The following is a 19,378-nucleotide window of genomic DNA, read 5'->3' as shown; positions in this document are numbered from 1 at the left end:
TTTGGGGAGGGTTGGGGAGGGCGAATTTCACTATACAGCCATGGCTGGACCTCACTATGTAGACCAGGCTGTCCTGAAAGTGTTCTCTGCCTGCCTCTGCCTCCTAAATGCTGGGATTAGAGGTGTGTACCACCATGCTCGGCAAAGTTCCAGGATTTTGTTTCTCATTTTTATAGTATTTTGGCTTCTGTGTCCTATTCGAGACAGGGTTTCTCTGTGTAGCACTGGCTGTTCTAGAACTCACTCTGTAGATCAGGCTGGCCTCGAACTCAGAAATCCACCTCTCTCTCTGCCTCCCAAGTGCTGGGATTAAAGGAATGCGCCACCACTGCCCGGCCTGATTTTGGGTTTTGATGTTTTTTTTTTGTTTGTTTGTTTTTTTGAGACAGGTTTTCTCTGTGTAGTCCTGGCTGTCCTGGAACTCACTATGTAGACCAGGCTGGCCTTGCACTCAGAGATCTGCTTCCCTCTGCCTCCTGAGTGCTGGGATCAAAGGCATGTGCCACCACTGCCCAGATGATTCTTTCTTATTTTTAAGATTTATTTTTATTACTTTTTGGCTGGTGAGATGGCTCAGCAGTTAAAAGCACCGACTACTCTTCAGGAGGTCACGAGTTCAAATCCCAGCAACCACATGGTGGCTCACAACCATATGTAATGAGATCTGATGCCCTCCTATGGGTGTCTGAAGACAGCTACAGTGTACTTTGGGCTGGAGCAAGCAGGGATGGAACAAGCGGGGTAGAAACAAGAGGGAGAAGGGAAGGGGAAAAGATTTTTACTTTTTTTAAATGTGCGTATTTATTATTTCATGTTTGTATGTATGTATCTTTATGTGTGAGTGGCCAGATGGCCAAGGAGTTCAGAAAAGGGTATCCTAGCTGGTGTATCATCACTCCTCACCTAGGCTCTGTAAAACTCCTTGCTTTAGCCCAGATGTGTGACTTCACTGACCACCACCTGTGAGATAGGTAAACCCACCAGAGAGCTGCCTCCTAATAAATCTGTCTTTTTCTATTTTTAATCTGATCTAATCTGGTCTATATCTGCATCGCCGAGGGAGATAAAATGCCAATCACCAAGCACATCACTACTGAGAATATACCCAAGTGTTCCATCTTCCACCACTGAGACTTACTCATCCATGTTTATAGCTGCTCTACTTACCCTAGCAAGGAAATGGGGCCAGCGTAGATGTTGATAGATAGTGGAATAGAAAATGGAAATGCGGTACATACACAGAATGGAATATTATTCAGCTGTGAAAGAAAAATGAAACTATGAAATTTGCGTGAAAATGGATGACCTGAAAAATATATATGGAGGCAACCCAAACTCAGATAAAAACCACATCTCCCTCATATGCAACTCCTAGCCTACAGCTGACTCGATCCATTCAGGTCAGTCAACAGGGTCTAGCAAGAGAGAGAGAGTGGGGATGGAGGGGCAGAGACGAGAAGAATGGAGACAAGACAGAGACTCTGTTCAAGTCTCCCCTTATTGAATGGAAATCATCGGTCTATATAAAGCACAAGCAGCAGAATGCAGCTGAAGACACTGTACCACGTGCACCTTGCAGCTGGGGGCACTAAACAACAAAACAAGATATGGGAGAAAAACAAGATGCTTAGTAGAGTGTGCTCAGCTGTTGTGGGCTGTTGAAAACAAGTCTCTTGTCAGGGTATATGGCTTGAGATGGCTGCAAAGATGATAGCCGCTTTCTTCTAGGAGTTGGCTCCCAACAGGTCCCCCTTTTTAAATTTTTTTCAAAAGAGAAGGCTGGGAAAACTTATGGAAACTGTGCCAGTCTTAGGTTGGAACAAAGGACCCCACAGCCTCCCTTTCCTGTCTTTGGATACTCAACAGCCATTTGGTTGAACTGTCTTAGGATGGTGAGGTCTCCCTGTTAGGGGGAAGGGTCTTGAGGTGTTCTCTTACCCATCATTAACTACCTGGCTTAGCACATAAGTTAGGGGTTAATCATCGTCAGTCTCAATGACAGATGTTTTAGAGTCCCCTACTTCCAGCCTGTAAAAACGGACCTGTATGAGTTTCATTTGAATAGCGTCTATCTGTTGTCGTACAAAAGCCATCAGTTTGTTGAACAGCATGGACCCAAGAGACAAGAGACTCAACAATGCCTGAATGGTTGGTATAAAAGCAACACTCTTTTTTAAGGGCAGCACACAATTCCCCTTGTTGGAGAAGTTAAAGGTCTAAGCCTTGTACCCACAAATTTTGAATAGACGAAATTATACCAATGAAACCCTTGAATTTGCATCAGCTTAGTAACAATTATACAGATTTTTACTAATAGATTATGGCTGTGTAATCAATTTTAGCTCTTCTTCCCTGTTCCAATAAAACCATTACTTTTCCCTAATATTAATCACCTCAGTCCCCAAGTCCAGGGGATTGGGGGCACCAGCTCTTCATTAACTTCTTCAAGCTGAATATGGGTGTTGAGATATTAGAAGAGGGATGAGGGAAAGGGTAAATTGATAAGCCTCTGATGTCTGTCTTAACTGCATCTAGCTGGAAGTCCAGAACATCAGTGGACATGCAGGTGACAAGAAGATTCATTCACCAAGGCTGTGTATTCTGTAATATACAAACCTCAAAACAAATTTTAGTATCAAGATAATTATTTTGTTTGATTCTCTGGAATCTAGTCTTCTGGAGGCCTACCTCTGTCATGTCTGATCCAGATAATTCTGGAAGATATAACTACTACCTTAATGACCTCTTCAGAAAACACATAGAAAAACCTTTTTTCCCAAATCTGCCTGTCCTTGAGCCAGTAACCAGAAAAGCCTTTACATTGACCTTTTATCCAGAGGAAAAATATAACTACACAACTCAGAATCACACCCATTTTGAAAGTTAAATCAATCCAACACAACTGATTAACACCATCTTTCTGTTCAGCTCTCTGCCTAGAGCAACCTTCTATTTATCTGTTTTTCTGTTTGGCTCTCTTCACTCAGAGCAGCCTGCAACTTACTCCTTGAGTCTTTAAAGCCTTTTTCATCTGTTCTTTTCATCTGTTCTTACTGACTTATTTCTCACCCCATTTTCGTTACTATGACCTACTGGTCTCGACGTGGCAGGTTTCCGTGGTGATCACCTATGTTTCACTTCTGAATTTTCCGAAGACCCTTCTTCCAGTAATGTCCCTCACTGGATCGTTCGTTCTTGCTGCCTTGAGTTGAGTGCCAACTGACCCGGTCTGTTCGAGTCAGTCAACAGGGTCTAGCAAGAGAGAGAGTGGGGATGGAGGGGCGAGAGACAAGAAGAATAGAGACAAGACAGGGTATGTGATCAAGTCCTGTTTATTGAAAGGAAATCATGGGTCTATATAAAGCACAAGCAGCAGAATGCAGCTGAAGACACTGTACCACGTGCGCCTTGCAGCTGGGGGCACTAAACAACAAAACAAGATATGGGAGAAAAACAAGATGCTTAGTAGAGTGTGCTCAGCTGTTGTGGGCTGTTGAAAACAAGTCTCTTGTCAGGGTATATGGCTTGAGATGGCTGCAAAGATGATAGCCGCTTTCTGCTAGGAGTCAGCTTCCAACACACAGCATACACATGCAAGCAGGTTTAAGTGTGGGTATAGTCTAAAATTTAGACAGGAGATCAAGGAAGGGTAGTATTAAGTGATAAGCAAGAATAAATGACACTCAAATCATGCAAAAGCATGTGAAACTAAAAATTTCGCCTAGTTTGGATGCAGGAGAAACTTGAAGTAATGAAATTGATGCTATGAAAGATTTCTTAATAAATTTGCGTAGGAAATGCTAAGTTACACACGTAGAACTTAACTAAAGGAACTCTGCCTGCTTTAACCCTGGAAGACAAGCTGTGTACTGATCAGGCTTGTTAGAAACCTTTTACGGTAACTGAAGTTTAGGGGTTTCTGAAAAAGTTCCTGTTAGTGTTTGCTCGCCAAGGTTGATCCTAATTAGGTGGCATTCCTATGACGGAAGGAACCATGGTCTCCTGACAAAATCCTGACTTAAAACTGGCCACTTAAAGACCTTGCCTCTAACCCCAGCTTATGGGGCAGGACAGGGTGACACCTGTCCTCTTCTGCCAATATGTCTTCATTCCAGGAAAGGAATAATCCTGCCAGGGAAGCAAGACAATCCTGTATAACAACTTTTTGAAAACAACACTGGTGCACTTACGAAGTAGTTCTGGCCATATCTTCACTGGGCAAATCTCCCATCTGCCCAAGTGACCAGATTTTAAGTCTCCTATCTCTGTTTACATTATTCAAGACTTGAAAGAGATTTAAAGATGACAGGGTAGGCAGGATATTTAAGCCTAAGACTTACAGAAACTGGTAACATTTCTATTCAGGGCTGGTTCTTTTCTATGTGTTAGCCAGTTAGTGTTGCTGTTACTATTTAAGTCTTGTTATTATAATGCCTTACCAAAGAGTGTTTCCCTTTGTTAATCTCTTAAGTGTGGAGTGTCTTTTCACTGGGAAAACATTAATTATGTAACAGTTTGACTCTCTCATGCTTATTACTACTAGCATTTTTGGTAGATCTATGAATTCATTTTTTTGGGAATTGCAATAATAAGAACCATTTTTTTCATTCCAAAAGAATACACCATGTATGATTTCTTTCAGGCAAGGATTGTGAAAGTTGGGTTTAAAGAGAAATTCCATCCGCCATCTGTGTCTAGTCCCTAGAGACATTTGTCACATTGACTCAGAAAAAGTTATTTTAAAAAATTGTTTCCGGGGGAGATTTTTGTTGATGTTGTTGGTTTTTGAGACAGAGTTCTGGCTGTCTTAGAACCTGCTTTTAGCCGGGCAGTGGTGGCACACGCCTTTAGTCCCAGCACTTGGGAAGCAGAGGCAGGCGGATTCGAGTTCGAGGCCAGCCTGGTCTACAGAGTGAGTTCCAGGACAGCCAGAGATATACAGAGAAACCCTGTCTTGAAAAAACCAAAAAAACAAACAAAACAAAAAAAAACAAAAAGAAAATAAAAAAGAAGAAAAGAAAAAGAAAAGGTCAAAGACCCAGTTTTACCTACATTGAAGTCCCTCAAAGGTCAAGGTGACTCCTCAGGCTGCTGCAGGATGGTCTTGTCTCCTTTACTGTGGTCACCGACATAAGGGGAAGGCTAGAGGTTCCTGGGATTCCTGGCTCAAGCATGGAGCTGAGTCCTACCCAGGGAACACATTTCAGTCCTCTCATCTCCACATGGTGTCTTCCATAAGTGCAGCTTCAGATGTCACCCTCCTGAGTGGATCTCAAGCCTCTTCTATGCTGGGTCGGCTCTCTGTTCCTGCGTTGGGCCCACATCTGGCAGGGCGAGCCCATGGAGTACTGCATGGGCAGCCCCCTTCTCCTCTATGTACCCTGAGTGAGTTACTGCTTTTGTGAGATTCAGGCAGGTGTCAATGATGTTTTCGGTGTCATCCTCCCTCTTTTCTGCCATTAAGTATGTGAGGAGCAGCCCCGTTCTAGGCTGTGGTTTCTTTCTGCCTTTGAGCATGGGCACAGGCCTATAGAACCTGGAGATGGAAGGCAAAACTGCTGGATTGGGGTCTCCTTACTCTCTGTGGACAGAGGAATGAAGTCTACTCAACTTCAGGTCCAGCCATCCACCAGACCCAGCAGCCTCTGGCCAGGGGTAATTTTCTTGTCAACATAGCTTAGGTCCCCAGAGGGCTAGCCCCTGCTTTGTCCTGGACCCTGTGAGCTTAGACAGAACAAACTCCACCCCTAATAGACCATTTTCCTGGAAATCCGATATGTGTAAGAATCTTCATTACTCCTGAGGTGGTGACACACAGGCTCTAGGGAGGGCTGCAAGAGGCAGCTTCCACGCCAGGAGCTGGAGCTCAAGATGGGACAAGGGAAGGCTGGTCCTCCAGCTCTGTGTGGTTGTCCAGGGCTTTGGGGACAGTAGGAAGCTAAAACACAAGGCTCTGCCCCACTTCAGGGCCCAGCTGTTTCAGCCCCTGAGGGAAGCCCCTAGTGTCGTATTTAGCTCTGAGAGGAGCATGTAGCTCTGAGGGAGCACTGTGAGGACCAGTGTTGGTTCTCAGTAGCCCTGCTGGCTCTGATCATTAGAGCCAGAAGTGGTGCTCAGCACACAGAAAACCCAATGGAGTCCCACCCTGTCCTTTTTGTTACCTATTTCCTCTTCCCAGAACTGTCCTTGAATCAGGATGCTGGTCCTTGAAGACAGGGGAGGACAGTGAGTTAACAGACAGCCAGGCCTCAGTCACTAGAGACTCAGGGCATGGGTCATGGCCCCAGGATGCTGCTCTTCTCTGGGAGGAAGACAGAGTTCAAGCTATGTCTCAGAACTAGCCTTCTTTTTCTGCTGCTGGGGACAAGGTGCTGACAAGGGCCCAAGTGCCCTGCACCCCATTGCCTGCTCTCAATTCCAGTTGGGGTTTCATTAAGTACTGAAGGATAGTCAGGGATGGAGACTTGCTAGGCTCCAGGTAGCCATTCATGTCTGGGCACCACTTCTAGGCTAGATTGTGGTTAAACCTCCACCACCAGGCAGGATGAGGAGATGTTTCTAGAACAGAAGAACAAGAGACCAGAGATGTCCTAAAGGGTGCCTCCCCAGAGCAGCAAGCCTGGCTGGCACTCTCCAAGAGTCAGAGAAGGAGATTGCAGGAATCCAGATACCACAGCTAGGCCTTTTAGCTGCCACCAGCATCCTGCAAACCACCTTCCCCAAGTGCCCTATTTGACTATACTCATCACTCAGCAGTCTGTGGCAGGAGGATTGCCATGAATTTGAGGCCAGTCTGGGATACATAATAAGGCCATCTTACAAATCCAAAATATCAATAATAATCAAGAATAAATAATAAGGATAAAAGTAAGTGCTGATGACAGGACTTACCACCAATCCCAGTGACCCACACCGTGGACAGAAAGAACCAACTCTGGTCTCTACACACATGCTGTGGCACAAGTGCTCACATACATAGGCACACATAATAAACACAGGTAATACATTTTATGTATATATTTCTATTTATATGCATGTGAGTGTATGTCACATGTATATACATGTCCAAGGAGGCTAGAGGAAGAGATCAGATCCCCTGGAGCCGGAGTGATAGGTTGGCTTGTGGGCCAACTAGCATGGCTGCTGGCAACTGAAACTTGGGTCCTTGGGAAGAACAGCGAGTACTCTTAATGGCTGAGTCATTTCTCCAACTATAATAACCTTTTCTTTTTAAAAGAATATAAATAAATAAATAAATCATATTCCAAACCTGCCTCCTTTAAGCATTCCACATTGGAGGCCAGCAGGGGAGAACAAAGGTCCATTTTCCAGACTGTTTGGAAACTTCTGCAAGATCACGAAGTCCCAGTGTTAACATGCCCTTTCATCCTGAACTCAGTCAGGAGACTCTCTTTACTCAAATGAAGATGAAGACCTCCCTGAATCCTCCCCCAACCCTCGCCCCATCTTTGCACAGTGCTTGACAACTGCTTAGACAGCTCACCTTAATGCTAAGCTGGAGGGAGAGCCTGAAGTAAGAATGAGAAACTACATACACAGAGGTCGTTGGCTATAAGGTGACCTGATGACACACTCCTCACGTTCCCTCTGGCCTGGCTCACTAGTAAATATGGAGTACTGAGTCTAGTGGACTGGGGCAGAAGTCATTCTGTTTGGAGGCCCGTATGATTGGAGATGGGCCGTGGACCAAAGGTCCCTCAAGCAGTCCCACTGGAGAGCTCAGGCATGTAGGAAGAGGGCAAGGTGCTCACCAGGATGTGGGTGGTGTTCAGCTGAGTTCCCATTCTTTCTTTTCAGGAACTGTCGTTAATAGCCTATCATTTCCTTGCAGCTTCTGTGTAAGCCCAGCTCAGAGTTCTTTTCCTAGAAGGGCTTAGTCAATCCCATCACCAGATTCCTCCATCCACGTATGTCCTGAAAGTCCTGTTCCGTGACCTGCATTTGTGCCCCCACTTTCAAGGAGCTGCTGGGCCTTTCTGGGAACCAGGGTTAGGCTGACGGATGTCTGCAGCCCTCATGCTTAAATTGGGAGTGGAGAACATTGGGGTTTGCTCTGTCCAAATGTTCTGATGTACAGGCGACAGGTGGGGACAGGGGTCATCTGGGTAGGGTATCATTTACCACTCAGCTCCCTGTTAGCAGGTCTGAGCCAGCTTGCTCAGGAGTTGGGCCAAGGACCTGCCATATATTGACAAGTTCCCCACAGGTCTCCATGCAGGGCATCCCAGGCTGCCAGCACACACTCTACCTAGGGGGGAAATGTCTATAGTCATGTGTAGTTAAGTAGTAGAGGCTGTTCACCGTGATCAGAATCCCTGTGATAACCAAGGGTAGAGAGCTTCAGCTAACACTCCAGGAGGAATCCCAGTGTTAGGTTTCAAACCTGGGACAAAGGGCTGAGGTGGTGATTTAACTTATCAAAGTGGACACTGGTCACCAGGTTCTCCCTGTATCTTCAGTCCTTGCCTGTTACAAGGTATGGCTGGCACATCTGACCCACTAACCTGAACTCTCTAGCCTAGGGCACTGGGCTGTTTCTCCCTACTTAATCCAACCATTTTGGTTACCCGTTCTCTTAGTACTTTTGGGCCTCCTGCCTGCTGTACCTGATTCCCCTCTCTCCCATGTCCCTCCTCCACCTCCCCACACTGGTCAGTCCTGTCATGTCCCTGTGTCTGCCTATGCTCTTCCAAACATCTACAGTAAACCTTCTCCTCCAGAATACCTACCAAGGAGCAGTCATCTCTCGATTTTTTTTTCCTTTTTTTCAATTACCCAGAGCTGTTCAGGAACACTTCACTTCTGTGCAGCCTCAGGGCACCCTCACAGTCCAGCCTGGCAGCCCACATTCCCAGGGCTGAGACACCACACTGCACACAGCTCATTGCAGGAGTTCCGTGTGCGAGTTCACAAGCCCACTTCTGGGACCCTGGGTGGGTGGGAGGGAGATGGTTTGTTTTAGGGTCACAAGAGGGAAACTCATGATAGCTCTCACCTCACGCCAGGCTAGAGCTTGAGACTGTTAGACCCTTGAGTTGGGGAGTGGGGGACAGGGGCAGCAGAGATTTCTGTGGCTGTACCCTAGCTCTTTGGCTGCAGAGCACATGCCACATAAAGGAATGGGTACTCTCTAGCATGTACCGTTTGAGTGCCTAGAGTCTCCTCTCCACACCAAGGTCCAAGCAAGTTTTCCCCAAGGTTCTCAGGGCAGGTATTCACACTTGCTCGTCCCTTTTGTTTGCCTTTTTAACTAAAGAGCTTTGAGAATTAGAAGGTCTCTTTTTTTTTTTTTTTTTTTTTTTTTGGTTTTTCAAGACAGGGTTTCTCTGTGTAGCCCTGGCTGTCCTGGAACTCACTCGGTAGACCAGGCTGGCCTTGAACTCAGAAATCAGCCTGCCTCTGCCTCCCAAGTGCTGGGACTAAAGGCGTGTGCCACCACCGCCCAGCCGAGAATTAGAAGGTCTTAGTTGGAGCACAAGTCTCACCACACATTGGTGACTGGTGAAATCAGGGATCACTTTGGATGGTATTTGAAAGGCTGGGGTTTCTGAAACCCCATAGTACCTTTCTCTGCTTTGATGTCTTGGCTTCAGGTCACCCAGATGTGCCAGGATTCCATTTCCCCTGCTGGGCCACAGCCTGACCAAGACAGGATCCTCAAGAATTCTCTAGTCTCTGGCCTAGTCTTCCCTCTACCTTTACTCCCAACCCGTGGCTTTTCCTCCCCATAGGGTCAACATTGTCCCAGTGTCTCCAGCCTCAGGGAAGCCCAATTTACCTGAAATTCCAGGCACTGAAACTGACCTGGTTGGTATCTGCTGAGACATTTCAGTCATGACCAAGATGTGTTCTCTTTAAAATTTGTTTAATGCAGGTTGAAGAGAGCTCAGTAGTTAACATATATACTACTTTTGCAGAGAACACCCATATTGGGAAGATCACAACTTTAGGGAAGTCTGGGGTAGCAGAGCTACCCAGGGGCTCTGTAGCTACATCCCCATTATGGACATGGTAGGATCCATTTCGAGTGACCTCAGCTGAAGACCCACAGACAACTATAATCCCAAAAGGCTTTCATAGGACAACTGCTCATTAAGTCAGAAAAAAAAAGTGATTTTAGGGAACTGGGGAAATGGTTAAATAGTTAATATGTTTGCTATGAGAGGGTGAGGTCTAGGGTTTGGATACTTGGCACCCAAAAATGGGATCCCTGAAGCAAACTGGCTAGATAGAGTCAAGTTGGTGAGTTCTAGATGTGTTAAAAAAACAAAACAACAAACAACAAAAAACAGCCTCAGTAAATAATGTGGCTAGTGATTGAGGCAAACACCAAACCTTAACCTCTGACACCCCCCTAAAACACACACACATGCACACACACACACACACACACACACACACACACACATACACTGTGTGTGTGTGTGGGGCATTTAAACAACAAAAACAAGGCTGGTGGCTCCTGAGGAACCGCACCCAAGGTTGCTTACAGCTGCCTTTGTATTCCATGTGTGTTCCATGTGTGTTCTATGTGCACATGAGCCAACAAACAACAGTAAAAGTGGTTCTATAATTCTCACAAGATAGCACAGAGACAGAGATCAAAAGACACTTTGAAACTTGCGTGGGCTGCATCTCTCATTTCACATTTTTGAGGTCAAGAAGTAAATTATCATCTAGAGAGGAGGGCAGGCAGGAAGTAAAGATCAGAGGTTCTGGGGTTGGGGGGAAGGGGGGTAACAGGACATTCCAGAGCTGGTACTATGTGATAGTCACCAGTAGAGGAGCCAACTCTGCCTGGTAGGCAGGCATTACTAGCTGTGTATGCCTTTCGGCTGAAGCTCTAACCAGAGCTATGGGGGAGGTGATTGTTTCTCATAAGCTCCTGGGCCTTTGTACATTTTGGTGTGTACGTATGCCAGTGTGCGTTGTATAACCAAAGGGTGTGGATTAGCGTATGCAAGTCATTGTATGTGCTTATGATGTCATGTGAATTATGGGAAAGGGAATGTGTACGTGTGCGAGTGTTCCGGGGGACACTGTGACCATGAAGCAGGCTTCCCCTTATCAGGAAGAAGGGCCTGGAGATCCGGTGTGATATCTAAAGGAATAAACTGGTTTTGGCAGCCCCTTGGGACAAACCTAAACGCATCTGTCTTCTCTAAAAATGATAAATTGGAGGGAATTCTGCACTGAGCTATGTTAGTTCAGGTCCCAGAACTGACCCTGTGTCAGTTTCTCCTCTTCAGAGTCACTGCCCAGAACTTCCTGGTAACAGTAGGCGAGCAGGGCTGGATACAGCCTCAGGGAGGCTGCTGGAGAGCACAGGAGGAACAACCAGGTCTGGCGCCCTTTGGCCATACCCCCACAGAACAGGAACCATTTTCCAACCTACACATTCACACTGGGTCAGAAGCTTATCAGGGGCAATGGTTACTTGTCCCAGGATCAAAGTATAAACGAAACCAGGATAGTTCTAGTTTTGGGACTGATCAGGGGAACATTTTGTGTTTTTCTCACACTGTAGGTCAGGACAGCCTGGAACTCACTCTGTAGTCCAGGCTGGGCTTGAACACAGAGCAGTCATCCTACCTCAGTCCCCTAAGTGATGGGATTCTTGGCATCTCACTATGCTCAGCAGTCTCTTTCCTCCTAATCGGTAACCTTGCTAATTCTGCTTAATATTGACTAGTCCTGAAATTCTTTCCTTCAGTGTAGGTCTAGAACTCTGGCATCCTGCTGAGGATGTAGCTCACTGGTTGTCTACCATGCATGAGGTCCTAGGTTCAGTTACCAGCAATGCCAACACTCCTCCAGAATATAAATGTTTTTAGGTGTTGGATACCTTCATCTGAATTGTTGATCAGAGATTTCCTAGAGTTTCCCCAAACAATAGTCTACTGCCATTGCTCTTGATTACACACAATGGCTTTGTTTGGTTGATTGGTTGGGTTTTTTTTCTTTTTTCTTTTTTTCTTTTCTTTTGTCCCTTTTCTTTCTTTCTTTCTTTTCTTTTCTTTTTTTGGGTTTTGTTTTTTGTTTTTTTGTTTTTGGGTTTTTGAAGACAAGGTTTCTCTGTGTAAGCCTGGCTGTCCTGGAACTCACTCTGTAGACTAGGCTGGCCTCAAACTCAGCCAAAAACATACATATATATGCATGTATGCATACACATTTATAAATTTATTTATATTTATACACACACACACACACACACACATACACACACTCTTGTATCTATCTTCTTCTCTAATGCCGGACCCTTGTGCTAAAACAGAGACCCAACTCCCCGCGCATGCGCAGAGGTCAACACAACAAAGGCCTCAAGATTTCTCTCTGTCTCCGTCTCACCAAACTCAACTGCCTCTACTGCTGGTGCAAATTCCTGAATGTGTTTATTTTTTGTCAGTCACTGAAACAATGCCAGCCCCGTGGGCCCACACGCACCTAAAGAACAGACCTTGATGACAAGCGAAGTTGTCACTACAGTGAAACTCAGCTTGGAGCCTGTCTTAGTCAGGGTTTCTATTCAGGGTTGAGGGTATACGGCCGGCTCTGAAGATTTTATTTATTATGAGAAAGGTCAAGCATCAGCGCAGATGGAGAACATAAAACAGTATCCAGGGTCAACCGGAGCCCAGATTCAAGAATTATCAACAGAGAGCCTCTTCCGTTTCCTCCCTTCGAGCTCTTGGGACTTAATCAGCAAGTATGTTGCCTCTTCTCCCAGCAAATTCCTGGCCCTCACTCCATTTCCTGACACTTGGAGTGCACAGGCTTGCTTCCTAGACTCTCTAGCAGCTCAGATGGGGAGGTGCCGTATCAGGGCTCCTCTGAGCCCCTGATAGAGGGGACACATTAATTACATGCACAACTGAGAGAAATACTCTCCTTTTAGCCCAGATGTTCGGATAAGTACATTCTGGAACCTGGACAGCCACTGGGATCAGAGTCTATAGCTGGGCTGAGGTTATATGGGGAGAATCTCCTGCTTGCTATACAGCCTCTGTGGGAGACCTGCCAGGTCCCAGGGACACTTTCTCACATTATTTTTTGTTTTTTAAACGCTTGGGTGTTGCCCAGTTGGTGTTCTAAGTGGTGCCAGGAAGACTCTGGGGTTCAACTATTTCAGCATGACACAGGCATAGCGTCTATGTCCTTGGATTGCCTATGACACTGCCAGCATCCCAAGCCTCTCTTGAGGGCCCCACCACAGGGGACATCCAGTTTTCAGGACCAGACCAGGTTGCAAGTCTTTGGATTTCTGGCCCCTGGGCCTGACTCAGCACCCTGTGTTAACCCTGGCTCAGGGATTGGGATAGGGCCAGTCAACACTGACCATCCTGGAACTATTTGTTACGGAAGTCAGATCAGTAGCTAAACTTGATGACCTCACCAGCCAGCCACCTGCCATACCAGCAGTATAGTGTGTGTGTGTGTGTGTGTGTATGTATGTGTGTGTGTATGTGTGTGTGTTTTGGCAGATAGGGGAGAATCTTCTCTGTCACAGAGGAAAAGCAGAAGGAAAGGTCAAACAGTTCAAGAAGGAAAGGCAAAGGGATAGTTTCTGCTGATGGCACAGAGGTTGGAGCTTTATGTCCATCCTGCCCAGATGGCTCAACTTTACACCGATTTCCTGAGCTGTCCTGTGTCATCCTCACAAAGCCCCTGCCTCGGCTACATGGCGGGACAGCCAAGAAGGGATGAACAGGCCTTGGAAATCTTGGATGCCTGTCATGGCTCAGCCCAGCTATATTGCAGGTGAGGGCCTGCCACATGGGGAAGTTAGGGTTCTTTCTTGTTACACAGAAACTCAAGTCAACTTTAAAACCCTTAGAAGTCACAGATGAACACAAAATAGGAACACTCTGTGTCGTTTCTTGACAACAGCAGCCCTGGCAGTTCTTTGTTTGGTCCCCTCACCCTGGGCTCTCTCCTGTGAGCCCATTATTAGTGTTTACTAATAACTTTACTAACAGTATTAGTAAATACTATTAGTGTTTACTAGTAGAACATGGGCATGCCTAGAGCACCAAGAATACCAGGTACTTCCTCCTTATTGCCTGGGAGGATGTACCTGTTAGCAGGGGCATAGGTGTTCATATACTCAAACATGTACACAACAGCCACATACCCGCGTACACTTAAACATGCCTACTCCCTCAGACACACATGCTCGAAGTCGCCCTCCAAGTCTGAGCATGTGTTACTGGGGAAACTGGGTTTCTCCTTTGTGTTCTTAGTATTGTTAATAAAAAACATTTAAAGACAGACTGGGGGGGTGGGGTGGGGGCTGGAGAGATGGCTCAACAGTCAAGAGCACCTGCTGCTCTGTCCCAGCACCCATGTGGTGGCTCACAACCATCTGTAATTCCTATTCCAAGACTCTGGTCTGCTAGGTCACTGACCATGCACTTCGTGAGGCAAAACACTCATACACAGAAAATAAAAATAAATCTCTTTGTCTGTTTGTTTGAGGTAGGGTTTTTCTGTGTAGTCCTGGCTGTCCTGGAATTCACTCTGTAGACCAGACTGGCCTCAAACTCTGCCTCCCAAGTGCCAGGATTAAGGCAAGTGCCACCATCGCCCGTCAATAAAAACAAATCTTAAACATAAAAAAAACAGACTCAAAAGGAAGCTGGTAGACCTTTTGATTAGTTTGAGAGAAAAACAAGAGAGTAAGTGGGCAGCAATGCTGGCAAACAGCCAGAGGGAGCAGCAGGCTGAAGAACAAAGGAGCCTCTGAAGTTAGACACAGAGGCTGAAGAGGCAACAAGGAACTTTAAAGTGGCAGGGGAAGGGTTAGTGTTTTGATTGATGTTGAAAAGAGACAGAGATAAGGAAAAAGGCTTCGAGCCAGACTGCAGTCTTAGTTCAGAGGGAGTTCCATTTCAGGCTTCAGTGTCCTAGGACAATGACTATACCAGAGACACACTTGGAAATAAGAAACAGCTATAAATGGTAGTAGCAGAATATACCTTTAATTCAAGTACTCAGGAGGCAAAGGCAGGCAGATCTCTGTGAGCTCAAGGCTAGCCTGATCTACAGATCAAATTCTAAGACAGCCAAGGCTACACAGAGAAACCCTGTCTTGAAAAAGAAAGAAGGAAAGAAAGAAAGAAAAAAAGAAAGAAAGGAAGGAAGGAAGGAAGGAGGAAAGGAAGAAAGGAGGAAAGAAAGAGACTGTGTTGGATTTAAGTGGAATGGCCCCCATACACTCATGTGTCTGAATGCTTGGCACATAGAGTGGCACTATTAGGAGGTGTGGCATTGCTGGAGGAAGTGTGACACTGTGGAGGTAGGCTTTGAGGTCTCAGCTCAAGTTGTTTCTTTCCTTGATGCCCGTGGATCAAGATGTAAGACTTTCAGCTCCTTCTCCAGTGCCAATGTCAGCCTGCAAGCTGCCATGTTTCTTGCCATGATCATAATGGACTAAACATCTGAACTGGAAGCCAGCCCCAATTAAATGTTTTCTTTTCTTTTCTTTTCTTTTTTTTCAAGACAGGGCTTCTCTGTGTATCTCTGGCTGTCCTGGAACTCACTCTGTAGACCAGGCTGGCCTCGAACTCAGAAATCCATCTGCCTCTGCCTCCCAAATGCTGGGACTAAAGGTGTGTGCCACCACTGCCTGGAAAATGTTTTCCTTTTTTAATAAAATGTTCCGTGGCCATGGTATCTCTTCACAGCAATAGAAACCCTAAGACAGACAGATGGAGGAAGGAAGCAGAATTCCTGAGACGAGGAGTGGGCTGGTGCACTGAGGAAGGAGCCCATAAACCCTAGGTCACCATAGAACACAATCCTTTATATAACTCATACACACACCTGCCATTTTCACATTTTATGCCCCAGGCTTTCCTTGTGCTCTGTTTATTGATGTAAACTGGCCTGAACATGCTCAGTTTGTTGCATGAAGCCCTTGGGGAAATTTCCTGTCTTTCCCTGCAAACTGGCCTCTTTCATATGTTAATCTTGATATTTCAGTCTCTAGTCCCAACTCCCTTGCTGAAGGTGGAGTGGGTTAGAGGAGCAGGAAGGCTCATGGTAAGATAACCTGGATAAGGTCCCTTCTCCTAGGTCCAGCCTACTCATCAGAATCAGCCATAAAAGTACCAAGGACACATCAAGTCAAGCTATCTCAGATCCAAAATCAAGGGCAGAGGACTGGAGGTCACAGGAATTTTTAAGGGACGCACAACTAATTCTCATTTCTTCCTAAGAGACAGACTAGGGACGGGGCCTGGAAGACACACAAGAACTTGATCAACCTGAAGTGACCACCAGGCTGTGCCATTGGCAAGCAGAAAGTTTCAAAGTCTACCCTGACAGAGGCCCTACGGTGGGGGTGGGGTGGGCTTCTGGACACTGTCAAAGATCCCAGGATTCCAGGTATCTGTTCCAAGCCCATGGGGGTAGCTAAGTGTTCCCAGAAGCAGTAAGTTTCCATAATCTTTTTTCTACCAGATGTGTGGGTTGGACTCAGTCCTGACTTTGGAGGTCTGTGTTCTCCAACTGTGTGTGTTTAAACCAGACACTCAGCACAGCAGGATTCAGGAATGGGTTTTTGGCCCAAGTCTGTCATGTCTACATGCTTCCTAGGTACAGGGCTTAATCTTCTTCCATGGAAAAGGCAGCTGGACAAAACCCCTAGAAATCTGATCACACACCAGGAGCAGTGATTGAAGACAAACGCTTTGATAGTTTTGGGGGAACTTTTGTGTGCCCCTAGAGATCTCTCATGGGTTCTCCCAGTGGGTCCCATACTAACTGGGACAGTGGGGGCACACCTAGAGTCTAGATAGAGTTCTTAGAACTGCCGGATACATTTCACCCTCGGTCTTTCCAAGAGGGAGGGACCCACAACCTGCAGACAGACAGGTACCCATGCAGCCCACAGTCCCAACCACCCAGCTCATACCATTGCTTTTGCTTAAAGCTCAAAATAAGGAAGTTAAATAGAAATATTTAAATCTATTTTCAACCCTAACATATGCTGTTCGTCATGTGCTGTACTGTCTGTCACTGGAATGATGGACAAGGGCACTCTCCCAAAGGGCAGGCTGCCAGTAGCTGAGGGAAAGGCCAGGCCTGAGTCTTATTTGCCCAGCATAGTTAATTCTTGAGTGTTGTTCAGATTTTTTTTTTTTATCTTTTTAAGGCAACGATTGCCATTTTGGAGGGTGAAGAAGTAGCCAAAAACAGCCCCAGCATCTAGTTGGGCACCTAGAAGTACCTCTGCTATAGGGGCCTGGGTGGAATAGGGAAGGTGGCTTCACTCATTGTCTCTGCCAGAGTTCAGGGCTAGCAGTACCTATTACTACAGGCTTGTGGCCAGTTGACACACAGGGGCCTGCATATGGCTGTTGGTTACCAAGACAGGGCTTACCTCATCTCTGGCTTTGTGGTCTGCTGTGTGGAGAAGGCAAAAAAAGGGTAGGAGGGAGAAAGCCTGTATTCTCTGTGGTTCAAAGGTCAAGATTCAAAGGTCAAGAACCCTGGGATGTGGGAGAATGTTTCAGGACTCCAAACCCCAAAGGCATCAATCAAACTTCCAGGAATCGCTACAACAATGGTTCTCAACCTGTGGGTCAAGATGCCTTTGTGGGTGAGGGGGGAATCCTTTCACAGGGATCATATATCAGATATCCTGCATCTCAGATATTTATATCATGATTCATTATGGTAGAAAAATTAGAGTTATGAAGTAGCAACAAAAACAACTTTATGGTTTGGGGTCACCCAACATGTATTAAAGTGTCACAGCATTAGGAAGGTTGAGGCCCACTGCTCTAGAGAATAGCAAGTGCCAGTGTGTGCTGGGGAGTGCATATATGATACACAGCTCTGGATGGCGGTCAGACACTGTATAGATCAGGAGTTGGGTAAGGTGGGCCTGAGGTTGGGTAAGGAGCTGGGTAAGGTGACACCCTCCCCTGTAGACAGAATCTCTAGTGAACTGCATGGAAGCATCTCCTGTCCAAAAAAAAAAAGCCTATGGCCAATAAGTTGAGGAAAGAAATAGGAGGCGGGAGTTCTGGCAGTGATAGAGAGAGGAATTCTGGGAAAGAGTCAGGCATCAAAGATTCACCCAGAACGCTGAAAAAGACAGTCGTGTAAAACTGAGGAGAGGTAACCAACAACATGAAAGACACAAAATGAATAAACAGGTAAGTAAGTTACAAGCTAGTCAGGGAACAAGACAAAGCTTGTGGCCTGAGCATTTATACAAATAAAAACTAAAAACTAAAGAGGGAAAGAGACTGCGGAATTAAGTTATAAGCTAATTGGGCAGCAAGCAAAAGGTTATGGCCTGAGCATTTATACATAACCCCAGTGCCATCCCCAGATAGTCCATTACATTCTGTGGTGATGCTCAGAGATGCTCAAAGATTACTTTGTTGTAATTAGATTCTGGTTCTTCTTCCCAGTCCCATACTCCCAGAAATAAGACTCAAAATATATTTACAAATACCTTGGCCATATAGTTAGGCTCTTCTCTGACTAGAATCATAACTTAGGATAACCCGTTTATTTTAACTTATATTCTGCCATGTGGTTGGCTACCTGTGGTCAAGTACCATGTGTGCATCTACTCACATCTTTCCTGAGCAGATCCCCTGCCTGGCTCTATGCCAGAATTCTTTCTGCTGCCCGGATGTCCCACCTTCTATTTCCTGCCTAAGCCATAGGCCAACAGATTTATTATTGACAGGTGCCACATCCATACACAGTATTTCTTTCTATACCACTTCTTGCCAAATGTGGTGTCAAGACACCTGAAATCCCCACACTTGGAAAGCTGAAGCAAGAGGATTGCTCAGAATTTAAGGCTAGCCAAGACTACAAGAGTGATATCCCGGGGCTGGAATAATGGCTCAGCAGTTTAAAGTGTGTATTGCTCTTGTAGAAGACCCAAGCTCAGAGCCCAGCACCACATTAGGCAGCTCACAACTTCCTGTAACTCCAGCTCTCGGGGTATCCAGCACTCTCTTTGGTCTCCTCAGGCACCCATACTTGTGTGTGTGTACCCGTACACGTGCATGCATACTCATACATACCAACATATATTAAAACAAATTTTAAAAAATGGGATATGGAAGGATGGCTGGGTGGACAAGTGCATGAACTCCTCTTGCAGAGGACCCAGGTTCCCAGCACCCACATCAAACAGCTCACAACTCCCTGTATCTCCCGGTCTAGAGGATCTTACACCGTCTTCTGGCTTCCTTGGCCACCTGAACAAATGATACATACAGACATGTTTACAGCACTTGTGCCTATGTGAGTCCAGATCCAGGCCTGGCAGCATGGGTACTTGAAAGGAAGGGCACAGGCCTAGTTGGTTCCCCTGCTTCCTCCT

The sequence above is a fragment of the Grammomys surdaster genome, unplaced genomic scaffold, assembly GCF_004785775.1.
Source record: "Grammomys surdaster isolate TR1022 unplaced genomic scaffold, NIH_TR_1.0 125688, whole genome shotgun sequence".
Taxonomy (NCBI): domain Eukaryota; kingdom Metazoa; phylum Chordata; class Mammalia; order Rodentia; family Muridae; genus Grammomys; species Grammomys surdaster.
The sequence above is the reverse complement of the archived record's forward strand: the minus strand, read 5'-3'. Positions refer to the sequence as shown.